The 13,650-nt window shown below is 36.4% G+C and overlaps 1 long non-coding RNA gene across 1 annotated transcript in view; it reads right to left on the bottom strand.

The window, feature by feature from the left end:
• LOC136835505 (uncharacterized) overlaps positions 1-13,650 on the bottom strand; it is a 224,523-nt gene that overhangs the window by 184,107 nt on the left and 26,766 nt on the right. The window contains exon 2 of the long non-coding RNA XR_010852178.1: positions 182-257. This is a non-coding gene — a long non-coding RNA (uncharacterized lncRNA). The remainder of the gene's footprint in view (positions 1-181; positions 258-13,650) is intronic.

Genomic DNA, 13,650 nt, shown 5'->3' with positions numbered 1-13,650 from the left:
AACAAAGAAAAGTTCATAAGAAACTGTCAACCATATCTAACAATGAACAATATTTAATTCATATCATAAAATGGTTAAATGGTAAGATACGCCATCTTACATACACTCACCGCCAGATGAGACCACAATAATCATATAAAACTCTAAGCCTACAAAAATACAAATAAATTATGGCACTTACCTTGACTCCCCACAGACCGAATCACAGACGAATGCAAGCGCCGACACTGCCCAGCTGATGAGTGAAACTGAAGTTACTGCAATGAAGAGAAAGCAAACTTTCTAAATTATGTTTCCAAGAAAATTGGGTGGGTACTGGAAAGTTCCTAAATGATCAAATTCATTCAGTCTAGAATGCATGTTGATAAATTATATTAACTGAAATGTCATTATTATCGACACACGAAATACCTCTGCTAACGTGTCAAAACATTTGTCAAAACTTCCCACAAGCACAAACATCACAGTATGCTTACTGAAAGTGCCTCAGCTCCGTAATTCATGCAAATTTTACTCAAAGGTAGGTCCCTAAACAAAGTCACTAAAACTCAATTTGTGAAAACAAAGTGGTACGTTGGTTTCACATCCAATATGTCTGCAGGGGTAGACTATATAAAAATTTACACCATTAAAGCTTTGATTTCTGTATTGTTTAATGAGCAAAATGATAGATAAGGCAACTCGAGCAAAGATCGTGTCCCTCTAACAATAGTGAAGACTTCAGGGACAAAGAAAGCAAACATATTGGTCTAAATCTTACATTTCCCCCTCTCATTTACTTGAATTTCTTGAAGCACTTCATTCTCTCTCTCTCTCTCTCTCTCTCTCTCTCTCTCTCTCTCTCTCTCTCTCTCTCTCTCTGTGTGTGGCTTTCCTGAACTTTACCTTGGATGAAAACCAATGAATTTATTTGACTGTAAAGTAAGAGATCTCAGTCTTAACAATTCTTTGATTCATTCTTCAATAAGTTCATGGTGAATTGAACTGAGTATAATTTTAAAGGCCAAGCACTGGGATGAATTCAACCAAATTGACAGTAAAAGGTTGATCTGACTGTAAAGTGAAAAGATGATCTCAGTCTTAGCCAAATCTTTGCCTGGTTTGCATTCTTCACGGGGTTTTATTTTTTTTCACCTCATTTAAAATTGATTAAAAATACGTGTCACTGTTTCTGCTCTTCCTTCATTTGGCTACAAGATGGTAGGACGACCCATTTATAACCCAACTGAATATATCCGAATTTTTCATTCTGATAAACTACACATATGGGTAGTGTACTATATATATCTTGCATTTGCGCGGTTCATTCAAATTCAAATTCACTTACTGCTTTTAAACAAGTTTTTAAACAAATTAAAGTTTAATAATATCTAAAACAATCGACTTCTCCCACATTCAGTTCAAACAAAAACCAAAAGAATTTGTAGACTGGTTACATACGTCAAGATTCATTGATGTGTAAATGTGGAAATGAATAATGAAAGTACAGTTAATGAAAAAGGAAGTTTGCAATGTGAAAGGATGAATGAAAAAGCTTATAAACAGGGAGGATGATATATGTATTTTTAAAAGACACGAGAAAATAACAAAGTAAGTGATTTATGTGGAAGGCAATGAAATAAGAAATGTGAATGTGATATGAAAGAATGGTGAAAGTGAAGGACACACAATAAAATAAATAAACGAGAGTACAAGAAACACACTAACAAAATAGATAGATAAAAGGAAGCATGGCGTTAAAGTCACCAAGAACCAACACATATGCAAGTGAGTAGTATAGAATAATCACTAAATCTATTCATGAGGAAGTTAACTCATGGATCTTGGCAATGAGAACCAACTCACTTTTATCCCAATGACTACTAAAAAATCCCTTCACAAAACTTCTATTTTTAGCTGTTTGTTTGTTGCTTTTTCAGAAGTTGTATTTCAACAGAGATCTTCCACATTCACATTTGATCCCTGATCCCCTTTATCTGCCGAGAGCAACCAGATTTGCTGGACAGCGGCACCAGTGTGCAGTAAATGTGCCTCGCTGTCGAACTTCTCAGCTCCAGAGGTCCTTTATTCCCCACACCGTTGGACTGTGGAACAGCCGCCCAGAGGATGTCGTGCAGTTGGAACTTCAGAGGTTCAAGCAAAAATGCAATGCATCACTACCCTAATACTATTCTTCTTGCATTTGAATACATTTTGTCTATTTATTAATTTATTTTTCTTTTTTTAATAAGTGGGATCTCTTCTTTCTGTATTTCCCTTTACTTCCTCTTACTTCTTCCTAATGAACACCATGTTCTATGGCAGCTTGAATTTCAAGCCAATGGCCTCTGTGGGCTGCTTCCATATAAATAAGTATCGTCTACTGAACAATATTATAATAATAATAATAATAATAATAATAATAATAATAATAATAATAATAATAATAATAATAATAATATTCCGAAGGCATTTTGCTTACGCTTTTGAAAACATGCTGCTCCTAAATAATACTAAAAGTTGATCGTTCAAATGAGTTTTGTCAATGACCTGGCTCTATCAATTCTACCAGGTAAAAAAATAAAAAACTGTTTGGTGTTGTAAATTTTGAGAACATAATCATTTTAATAATCGATTCGCCTGGTCGCCTGCCAAATCTAAAAATTGGTAACATGAAAACTAAAAAAGTATTATAAAATCTCAATATGATATTTTTCCTGTGGGTGTAAGGTACTTCTTCGATCCATTACGTCTTCCATAATTTGGTCGGCTGCAAGGTGGACTCTGATACCACAGGATGCTACTTTGAGGTTTTCCCTGAACTAGAAGGGAAACATCCTTGCTCTTGTTGTAAAACGAATTGATCGGAAACTTTTTAAAATAAACCCAGTGATCTGATGAATGTGGCAATGGAGTGTGTGTGAGTTTAAGGTATAACTCCATTATTTGCTGACTATATTTTAAAATAAAAAAATACCAAGTTTAAACTTTCACCTTAGATTTATTTTTACTCTTCGTTTCTGGTAGGTTGTATCTGGGATTGACAACAAAGACGTGAAATATGCTTCCAATCATAAATCACGACGTAAAGAAAAGATCCCCGAGATACAACCATCAGTGCTCCTCATGAGGTGCAATGTAGATATCCTTCGGCAATGAACCCCTTCATTCAACCTCCGTTCAATTCTCTTTCTTCCATCTTAACGTTCACCCTGGTGATTCAGTGCAATTGCGAAAACATCTTTCAACCTTTTTACTTGTTTTCCGTTTCATGCTGATTGACCTCGTTCCCAATGGAAATTCTATATTCTATCTGTCTACAGAAAAGATCCCATTATAACACCGAACTTCATTATTTTCTATTTAGGATCAAGGCGTAAATCAAATCTCTGCATGTTATGCAAAAAAACTTATGCCCGTTTAGCAGAAAATAAAATCCATAGTTAAGGTACTGATCCATTACGTTATATGTTGGTTATTTACATGACGCATACAAAAGACCTCATTTTTAATGTGGAGTACCCTCAAATTAGACTTTTCATTCGACTTGGGCCTACATTGCTATTTTGGTTTTCCTGAGATACAACTGTCTGCAGGAGGCAATGAACGTTCAACGAAACCGTCAATAACGTTTACTGGCCGTAAGTAAAACGTTTCGAACTTTTACACTTATATCTTTAATGGAAAATAGGTCAAATTCATCATGAATTCAGCCTCCACTCCCCTCTTTCCGGGTGAGGGGAAAAAAAATCTTTAAAAAAAAAAAAAAAAAACTTCGGAAAAAACGATAAGATGTTATATTAATTTTTAAGAGTAATTACAGAAGGTAGAAGGAATCAAGCAACATTTCTCCAAGCCTTCTGTTTTTTCTCAACGAAGTTCGACAAGGATATTTCTGCATCATCATATTCACTTACTGACTTTGTTTATGACAGGCGATGGGCCAGGCAATCGAATGTCATATAAAGAGGTACTTTAGATTAGGAAACTATCGACGGAATATTCATGATATGCTTTTTCTTTTCTTAATCTCCTCCCCCCCCGCCGCTTTTTTTTAAAAGCAAGTAACTTAAATTGCACCCGAAATAAGGGGACCCAACTCCACATGAATAACCGGTGCGCCATTTGAATGAAAAAAGGAAGATTAAGTGAGTCTTAAGAGGATATTTCAAAGCTTGGTTGTGGATGGTCAATGAAATAAGAGAAAACTAACGTGTATTCCATATTTTGCTTATTTGATTATGAGTTCTCACGTATTTATGCATTTCTTGGGCCACAATGTAGAATTAAAAAAATGAGTACGCATGAGCACACATGAACATGAACACACACACATTATATAAATATATACATATATATGTATATATATACATGTATACAGTGCGTATATATGAGTGATTATAAAGGTGTTAACGTGTAAAAATACAAAACATTTTTGTCAACAAAATCGACGAACAAAATATATGACAGTAACTATGTAGTTTAACGCATATTTTTGCATTCCTGAATATATTTCATTAACATGGCTGAGGAACTTTTACTTTTATTGATCATTTATATATATATATATATATATATATATATATATATATATATATATATATATATATATATATATATATATATATATACGCACACACAAATGAGAGAAAGAGAAAGAGAAAATGTTGGATTGGGGTGAGGATGGCTGGATAGGCTGGCTAGTGTGGTTGACGGCGATGGTAGCGGTGGAGGTGGAGGAGGAGGAGGAGGAGGAGTAGGTAGGAGAGGGGAGGCGTAGGAGGAGGAGGAGGCATCGGTAGTGTTGTCGAGGGTCACTCCTTGAGCCATAAGAGGCGAGTGTGAGATGAAGAAGTCCACCACCACCAGCAGGAGCCGCTTCAGCGAGAGAGAGAGAGAGAGAGAGAGAGAGAGAGAGAGAGAGAGAGAGAGCACCACAGCCTCCAGTCTCTTCTCCTCGTCGGGTCGGAGGCACCGAACCAGGTTCTAATTCTCTTCGGCCGGGTTTTGATCTCCTACAAACTCGTGTTAATCTCCTTATCGCGAGGACAGAGGGAGCTCAGCCACTCGCTAAACAAAAGAAAGGGTTAATGCGCACTTACGCTACAACGCCATGGGGTTCCACATCACACACATACACACACACACACACACACTCTCTCTCTCTCTCTCTCTCTCTTTAACGTCTCATTTCTTTCTTATGCAACTTTTCACGTCGCTTCTTTAGACCTGCATACTTTGTTAAATGAAGTAAGAAAAAGATGTCGGATTTTTTTAAGATTGGTAGGCCTACTGCATTGTCGTGTATGACAATTAGGTACTACGTCTGAATTATAATTTTCCTATTAACATTAAATCATAAATAATGTCTGCGCTTGTGTGTCTGTTTGTCTGTCCGTAAAATGGCGCAAATGAGTGAATAAATATGTACACGGTAAAAATTAGGAATGGAATAGAATATAAAATTTAAGCCTAGGCCAAGTGCTGGGGCCTATGACGTCATTCATCCGGTAAAAATTAGAGTCTGATTATAGCAATGCAGTATACCATAACAGCTTCAAGTACGAGAAAAATCCTGTTTCTTAAAAACAAAAAAAAAAAAAAAGTATCTATAATGAAAACATAGAAATGTAAGCCACCGATGCATTCACAGTTTTTACCTATTACCAAAGAGTTTTCATCAATGCCCTCACAAGCATGCCAAATGCCTTCACAATCATACCAAATGCTGCATCATTAATGCCCGAGAGAGCAAGAAGGAGGGGAGGAGAGCGAATTTTAAAAGTTCTTATTGGGTCATTAGGTCAGTCTAGGCTGAGTGAGTTAATGAGATGTAAATATGATTATCGTGTTCATGTTCTAAACGCAAACACACGACACAGACACGAACAAGCACAAGCACATACACACGTGTATACATACATATACATCATATATATATATATATATATACTGTGTATATATGTATATATATGTATATATATATATATATATATATATATATATATATATATATATATTATAATTCTTACTAATACGAAAGCAACGGAGGAATTTATAAGTTTCACTCCACTGCACCTTTCTACTTCCAAAACGAAACCTTAATGAATGGAAAATCCTAATATCACACACAACTTGATCACACAGAGGTCCGGGAGAATTGATGTTAATCTACTGTGCATGGAAGTAGATGCAGGGAAAATGTTAAAAGATCAAATGGATTTCAGAATAAAATACACAATACAGAGTTGCTCTCTGTGAGGAGAATACAGTCCGTGAGTCGACTAAGTGATTATAATGAAGATTTGTCGAATGTATAAAGGATTAAAGAAGGCAGAAGTGAATTATACCAGAATGGAAAGGGTTTGTGTAAATTTGAGAATGCTTCTAGTACTGACTGTTGAGGGAGTTAGGAGAGCAATTATGATGTGGAAGAATAGAAAGAGACCAGGAGTTAATAGTATTATGCGAAGCTACAATGCAGTGGCGAAGGTGTAACTGAGAGAATGACATGGTTTGTAAGGTGCGTCTGGAAGACATATATCACAGGCGAATGGGCAAAAGCAATAATTATTCCTTAGTATAAAAGTAAATAGAGTATAAGTGACTATATAAACTATGAGGGCATGACACTAACTAATATACAAGGGAAGGTATATCGTAGGATTTTGATTCATAAAGTACGACAGACAACAGAGGGGTTGATTGGGAAGAACAGTGCGGTTTCGATAAACACGAAGGCATGTATATCAAGTATTTGTTAAGAAATAGCTACATGAGAAGTTTTAGGATAATGGGAAACAGCTATTGATTGTTTACGGAAGAATCTTAGAGTTGCAATGTGGAGGGTGTTGATCAAGAATGGTATACAAGACTGTTATAAACTTTTATGATGAAAGCGAATTGTGTGTGTGTGTGTGTGTGTGTGTGTGTGTGTGTGTGTGTGTGTGTGTGTGTGAGAGAGAGAGAGAGAGAGAGAGAGAGAGAGAGAGAGTATAGATGCAAGAGTGGCTGATGTGGTGTGGAACTAGGTCTGTGACAAATGGTGCACTATGTCTACTTTGACTGTTCAGTACCTTTCTGGATAAAGCGACTAAAGATGTAGAAGGAAAGTTGCAGGATAAGAAACAGGATAAGAAAATGAGTTGTGAATCGAGTGCAGAATGGATGATCGACTGTAAGTTATCTGGCACCATGACTACCAGAGTCGTGTGACAGTGACAGTCGAAATGCTGTTTGCAGATGACACAGTACTGGTTGGGTGTAGTTAAGAGATAATGCATAAACTAGTGAAAGTGTTTGTACGTGTTTGCAAAAGGAGAAGGTTAAGGGCAAATGAGATCAAGAGCAAGGATATCATAAAAAAATAAGAAAATGGATGATCTATAAGAAAAGTAAAACAGCAATAAATATAAATAAGGGTGGTGAGAGACTGAAAGCTGCCAATTCATAAAAACATCTGAGAGAAGGTATGACTGATGAGAGAAGAGCTGAGCCACAGAACAGATGAAGCAAGGAATTAGAGAGGTCTGTGTAAATGACTGGAAAGAGACACGGAGTGTCTAAGGGAGCTAAGATGGGAATGTGTGCAGGATTTGTTGAGCCAGCTTACCTTTATGGAAGTGAAGTGTGAATGCTAAATGCAAATAAAAGAAAAAAATGTGACTGTTGCGGTGAATAGTTTACACATTACATGTGGTGTAAGAGGAATTGAGAGGGTGAGGAAAAAAGGTAAAACGGTCAGTACAGGTGAAAGTATGAATCAGTGTCTTGGAAAGTATGGAGAACAACGGGTTGGTGAACCGCGACGACTTTGGGAATGTTAAGAAGGTGAGAGTGAATTACCTAGAAAGAAATGCTCAGGTCAAGTGGAAGAGGTATTGGAAAGGAAAGCGCATTAATATTTAAGAAGCGCGAGAGCATGTGCAAGGCTGATGGGAATGGTGTTTGTGTAAGGGAGTTTGACACGTTGCTGATGAGCCTTCTGTGTTTGTATACGAAACGGCTGATTTAAAAGTTTTCTGAATTGGGGCCTCACTTGAGATTTAGCAGTTAGGAGTATGAATGTAGCTCACACACATCATGCATATATATATATATATATATATATATATATATATATATATAAATCTATATATATATACATATATATATATATATATATATATATATATATATATATATATATTATATATATATATACAGTATATTGAATCCAAAAGGCATAGTCGAGGAAAAATGTCAACTAAATGCTAATATATGAAAAAAAATCTTATATAAGTTCACTAAATATATATATATATATATATATATATATATATATATATATATATATATATATATATATATATATATATATATATATATATATACATACATGTGTGTAAATATATATACATATTTATATATTATATATAATTATATATATACACACACACACACACACACACATATATATATATATATATATATATATATATATATATATATATATATATATATATATATATATATATATATATATATATATATATATATATATATATATATATATATATATATATATATATATATATATATATATATATATATATATATATATATATAATTTGTGTACACATGCAATCAAAATGACAGTATTAACAGAAATGGTCGAGGCGAATGACGGGAGGAAAGTATCGAAACGGTAAGCCCCAGCAACAGGGACGTTACGTACCGCCCAGAAGCCCGAACCACGGTATCTTCATTCTGTTTAATCATGCATGGACCAGTAGTGAGAGGGACTGGCCCCAGGCTGGATGAAGGAAAGTCTAAACCTAAAGCTTATTACCAGCTGAATATCGATGACAGAAAAAATTCTCACAGAAAAAAAATATATGTATACAAATTTGATGAATATAATAATAAAAAAAAAAAAAATAATAAGCAATGAAGGCATGTAACCCATACGAGTAAATAGCAGGAAAATATGATCAAAACAAAAAATGCAACAACAGACCAAAAGGAAAAAAAAAATTATATATGATGGTACGGACACAGATACTCGTATAAGCCTTATATAAAACCTAAGAAGAAGAAGAAGAAAAAGAAGAAGAAGACCTCAAACTCAGCCAAATCACTTTAATATCAAAGGCCAAATAACCATCAGCGATATCGTTTGCGGATAATGATGTGGCGGCTAAGTTGTAGATCTCTCTCTCTCTCTCTCTCTCTCTCTCTCTCTCTCTCTCTCTCTCTCTCTCTCTCTCTCTCTCTCTCTCTCTCTCTCTCAAGCTCAAAAGCACTAAAGCAAAGTTTTATTCTTTATAGTCTCTTCGGTAATGGAGTAAAACCCATGAAGATTCTCCCTCCCTTTCTATACTGTATGTATATATATATATATATAGTGTATATATATATATATATATATATATATATATATATATATATATATATATATATATATATATATATATATACATATACAGTATTGGAAGTGAGAGAGATGGCTCCATAGGTTTTACTCCATTAACGATAAGACTGTAAAGAATAAAACTTAACTTCGCTTTAGTGCTTTTGATGTATAACTCGGTTTGATTACTCCAACGAAAACACACAAGCATCCAGTTGTATTACCCAGTGCAAAATTTAGTACAGCTCCTAAAACTACAGCATATAATCTAAGCCACCGAAAATAGATCTATCTTTCGGTGGTCTCGGTATAATGCTAGCCTATACCGTTGTCAGACGCACGATTATGGCTAACTTTAACCTTAAATAGAATAAAAACTACCAGGGCTAGAGGGCTGCAATTTGTTATGTATGATGGTTGGAGGGTGGATGATCAACATGCCAATTTGCAGCCCTCCAGCCTCAGTGTTTTTTAAAATCTGAGGGCGGGCAGAAAAAGTGCGGACAAAATAAAGTGCGGACAGAGTACGTGGTGCATGAATTGTGTCCCATCAAGTCAGCCTAAACGGAGTCCATTTTAGACCTATAACACTTGTACACAAAGATCTAACTACGCTAAGCACCGGGCATCATTATCTATGTTAGTTACCACAATCACATTTTAACAAAAACTTTCACCATTTACTTTTTACGTTCAAAAACCTAAAGTGATTCAGCTTGTCTCAAATGAAAAACTTTATGAAAACAGATGTGCCCTGTGATTTCAGGGGTTATTCACCTGTGATTTCATGGGTTATTCACCTTTTCTTTATTTAGGTAATAATGAAACTTCTGCCTAAAGAAAATCAATCGAAATATTTACACTATAAAAACCTTTACAGTGACGTCCCTGTTTCAACTGTGAAAGAACCTTTATTTTTTTTTCATAGATAGTAATACGGAGAACGAGAAAAACCGCAAAACATTTTCCGTTTTTAGTTTTCTATATAAGAAAACTATTGTGCCGGCTTTGTCAGTCCGTCCGCACTTTTTGTGTCCGCCCTCAGATCTTAAAAACTACTGAGGCTACAGGGCTGGAAATTGGTATGTTGATCATCCACCCTCCAATTATCAAGTATACCAAACTGCAGCCCTCTAGCCTCAGTGGTTTTTATTTTACTTAAGGTTAAAGTTAGCCATAATCGTGCTTCTGGCAACTATATAGGATAGGTCACCACCGGACCGTGGTCAAGATTTCATGGGCCGCAGCTCATACAGCATTATACGGAGACCACCAAAAGGCAGATCTATTTTCGGTGTCCTTGACTGTACGCTTAGTGGCTGTAAAGAAAACTCGATTGCGCCGAAGAAACTTCTGCGCATTTTGTACTTGTTCCTTTGTGATCTTATTTTGAAACAGCGAACTTTGAACTCGCTAGGCCAGGTTCTTTGCCCATAAAATTCAGAATACTCTCTAGCCGCCTCAGTAAACCACGCGAATAAAACATCCCGCGACAAGATCAGGTGTGGTGCAGATCAACACGAATAAGACGTAAGAGACTACTTTTGTTTTACCTTTATACACAAGAGTAACATCAAGTATTTCGTCAAAACTATGGGAGAGACTTTACGCCAAGTATGAACTTCTTGATCTTATGAACTGCATTTTCAAAGTTTATTTGTCCCGTTGTGAGAACAACTTAAAATTTGGCCTAAATTGGCCTTCCACGCCCTTAAGTCAGATGCATAGCTTTAGTATTTCATCATGAAGTTTCTATGATACCTTGAGTCTCTCTCTCTCTCTATAAATAAAACCTATAAATAGATAATATATATATATATATATATATATATATATATATATATATATATATATATATATGTATATATATGAAAATATATTACATAAATGTTTGTGTGTAAATATATTATATAAATATTTGTTCATGTATAAATTATATATGTATATACATATGTGAGAGTGCATGTGTGAGTGTGAGAGAGAGAGAGAGACTATTATGACAATTTAAGTTCCACCACAGATATAGAAGACATGGCACTATGCTCGACGTATCTCATGCCTCATAAACTACAGTAACTCCGTAAGGCAATGCATTCTTAAGCAGTGCCATATCCCATCTATAACCCGGCTCTCCCTTCAAAAGAACAGGTAGCAGCAGCAGCAGCAGCAGCAGGAGTATTAACGCTAGAAGGAAGAAGAAGAAGAAAAGTAGGATCCTACTTCTCCCTTCTTCTTTTTCGCCTTCCTTCTCATTCGCTTTATCTTTCTCACTCTCCCTTTAGTCCTCCTCAACCTCCTTCACTTCCTACTCATCCTCCTCCTCCTCCTCCTCCTACTCCTCCTCTTCCTCTTCCTATCACCCCCTTCCCCCTCCTTTCCCCCTTGCTCCGCTGAGCTGTAAGTGTTTGCCAAAAAATGGCCTCCATTGTTTTAAAATCGTCTTAGGAGATTTTTACTCCCCTGACTTATTCCTCTCGAACTGATCTTGCAAATGAAGAATAGCGGATTATTCAATTTGAAGAGCTTTCACGGCCCTCGTTCTAATCCCAGCGATCCTCATTAGGAGGCTAAGAACGCAAAACTCCGGGATTTTCCCGGAATTTCCACTGTGTTTCGTTCGCTGCCCACCACCTTCGCGTCCCTTGGAACTACAGGCAGCTACGGCCTGCCTTGGGAAACAAGGAGGAGGAGGAGGAGGAGGAGGAGGGAGGAGGAGGAGGAAGGGGAGATGGAGGAGGAGGAGGAGGAGGAGGAGGAGGAGGAGGAGGAAGTCTCAGGTCTCCGGCTGTCTTTCGTTCGCTCTCGCCTTAAACATTGAATTTAACGGGAAAATAGAAGACGACGTGTCATTAGGAGTTATCATCGCCATAGGTTCTGGAACACTCGCGACGATCGGATGCCCGTTAGCGACACGCAAAAGGAGACAGAGAGGAAGGGGGGTGGGGAGGAAGAGGTGGAGGGGGAGGGGCATTAGGAGGATGAGGGGGAGGAGAGACTTTAGGAAATGGAATTCCAGTATTCCAGCCAAAGGAACCGAAAACGTCCAGAAGAATGAGCAGATGCGCTTCGAAGGCTCAAGACTATAAGGTGGGAGAGGGGCGGGAAGCCGGGGGTGGGGGTGGGAATTCATGGGGTAGGGGAGGTGGGCAGGAAGCGGGGCCGAGGGGGCGTTGAGAGGGCATCGACTTCTCTAAATGATACTAATGCTGTTCGTCTCTTCAACTATGATACCGAATTGGTTAGACTCGACTCTGCCAACCGACTTTTACAATTAATATTTTTATAAATAAATATATGTCTTAAAGTTTTTCTTTTCGACCACTCAAGTACCAAAAAGGTTCATGTGTACATGAATACATAGACGGAAACAAAATATATGTATAAATATAAAAAGGCATATGTTTACTGGCACAACTATGAAAAGTGCATTTTCTGCATACGCATTCCCAACAAAACATATACACATTTATATATATATATATATATATATATATATATATATATATATATATATATATATATATATATATATATAGAGAGAGAGAGAGAGAGAGAGAGAGAGAGAGAGAGAGAGAGAGAGAGAGAGAGAGAGAGAGAGAGAGGCACAAACACAACAAACACACACATACCTTATATATATATAATTGCATATAGACACACCAATCTCAATGCCTGACTCTTTTCCGCAATTTCATCTCTCTCTCTCTCTCTCTCTCTCTCTCTCTCTCTCTCTCTCTCTCTCTCTCTCTCTCTCTCTCTCTCTCTGTGCTACTTTCCTAAATATCCCTCTTTTTATAATGTTAAGCATTAAGACAGCTCAGAGCATCTCATTAATATGCAACAGATATTTGGTAGTTGTGTTGGAAGATTTACGACGGTTTTTCCAAACTTTTAGATGTTAAATTTTACGCACGCACACAACCCCTTTGGAGTTAGGGCGCCACCCCCTTCTCTCTCTCTCCCTCTCCTGTGCAACCACCACCCCCTCGCTCCCCCTTTTCCTTTCTCCGATTGGCCTGGGCTAGGTTAAAGATACTAGAAATAATCACTTCATGAAACTTGAAATAAACTATTTAAAGTCCTTAAAATTTATAAACTGCATTGCATTGTCATGCATCAAAGGATTCTGTTGCAAGATTATTATTATTATTATTATTATTATTATTATTATTATTATTATTATTATTATTATTATTATTACTATCCAGAACATGAAATTTGAAATAATCTATTTAGAGTCCTTAAAATTTATAAACTGCATTGCACTGTCATGTATCAAA

The sequence above is a fragment of the Macrobrachium rosenbergii genome, chromosome 55, assembly GCF_040412425.1.
Source record: "Macrobrachium rosenbergii isolate ZJJX-2024 chromosome 55, ASM4041242v1, whole genome shotgun sequence".
NCBI lineage: Eukaryota > Metazoa > Arthropoda > Malacostraca > Decapoda > Palaemonidae > Macrobrachium > Macrobrachium rosenbergii.
The sequence above is the reverse complement of the archived record's forward strand: the minus strand, read 5'-3'. Positions and strand labels throughout refer to the sequence as shown.